The following is a 1,474-nucleotide window of genomic DNA, read 5'->3' on the forward strand; positions in this document are numbered from 1 at the left end:
CTTTTTCAAAATCAATTTCAAAAATCTTTTCTAACTTCTTATCTTTTCAAAATTGATTTTCAAATCTTTTTCAACTAACTAATTAACTTTTTGTTTGTTTTACTATTTCTTATCTTTTTCAAAACCACCTAATTACTTTTCTCTCTCTAATTTTTGAAAATTCCTCACCCTTTTTTCAAAATTCTTTTTAATTAACTAATTGTTTCAAATTTTAATTTTATTTTACCTCTTCTCTTAATTTTCGAATTTTAATTAATAATTAAAATAAAAAAATAATTTTTCCTCTTTATTAAAATTCGAATTTTCTTCTCTCTCTCTCTCATCTCTTTCTATTTATTTATTCATTTACTAACACTTCTCTTCATCTTAAAATTTGAACCCTCTCTTCTCCTCTGTGTTCGAATTTTTCTCTTCTTCATTCTTATTCTTCTTCTCTTCTACTCACATAAAGGAATCTCTATACTGTGACATAGAGGATTCCTCTTCTTTTCTGTTCTCTTCTTTTTCACATGAGCAGGAGCAAGGATAAGAACATTCTTGTTGAAGCTGATCCGGAACCTGAGAGGACTTTGAAGAGGAAGCTAAGAGAAGCTAAAACACAACACTCTGAAGAGAACTTTACTGAAATTTTCGAAAAAGAAGTAAAGATGGCCGAACCCAATAACAATGGTGGAGGTGCAAGGAAGATGCTTGGTGACTTTACTGCACCAAATTCCAACTTCCATGGAAGAAGCATCTCAATTCCTGCCATTAGAGCAAACAACTTTGAGCTAAAGCCTCAATTAGTTTCTCTGATGCAACATAATTGCAAGTTTCATGGACTTCCATCAGAAGATCCTTTTCAGTTCTTAACTGAATTCTTGCATATCTGTGATACTGTTAAGACCAATAGAGTTGATCCCGAGGTCTATAAGCTTATGCTTTTCCCTTTTTCTATAAGAGACAGAGCTAGAATATGGTTGGACTCTCAACCTAAAGATAGCCTGAACTCTTGGGATAAGCTGATCACGGCTTTCTTAGCCAAGTTTTTTCCTCCTCAAAAGCTGAGCAAGCTTAGAATGGATGTTGAAACCTTCAGACAGAAAGAAGGTGAATTCCTCTATGAAGCATGGGAAAGATACAAGCAACTGACCAAAAAGTGTCCTTCTGACATGCTCTCAAAATGGACCATCCTGGATATATTCTATGATGATTTGTCTAAATTGTCCAAGATGTCATTGGACTATTCTGCAGGTGGATCTATTCACCTGAAAAAAATATCTGCAGAAGCTCAAGAACTCATTGAAATGGTTGCAGATAACCAGTTCATGTACACCTCTGAAAGGAATCCTGTGAGTAATGGGACTAAAGAACTGAAGATTGATGGTTTAGAAGTTATAGTAAACTCTCGTTCTAAGTATAGTTACTAAACCAAGCAATCAACCTTTCTTACAAATGTTTTGGTTGTCACAAGTAACAAACCCCTAAATAAATT

General features: G+C 33.7%; 1 non-coding gene across 1 annotated transcript; it reads right to left on the minus strand.

Annotated features, from left to right (window-relative positions):
• Positions 1-1,049: 1,049 nt before the first annotated feature.
• On the minus strand, positions 1,050-1,153 carry LOC127746069 (small nucleolar RNA R71). Its single transcript, XR_008007689.1, has one exon. It is a non-coding gene; the product is annotated as a small nucleolar RNA R71 (small nucleolar RNA).
• Between the last annotated feature and the right edge of the window lie 321 nt (positions 1,154-1,474).

Source organism: Arachis duranensis, chromosome 3, assembly GCF_000817695.3.
Source record: "Arachis duranensis cultivar V14167 chromosome 3, aradu.V14167.gnm2.J7QH, whole genome shotgun sequence".
NCBI lineage: Eukaryota > Viridiplantae > Streptophyta > Magnoliopsida > Fabales > Fabaceae > Arachis > Arachis duranensis.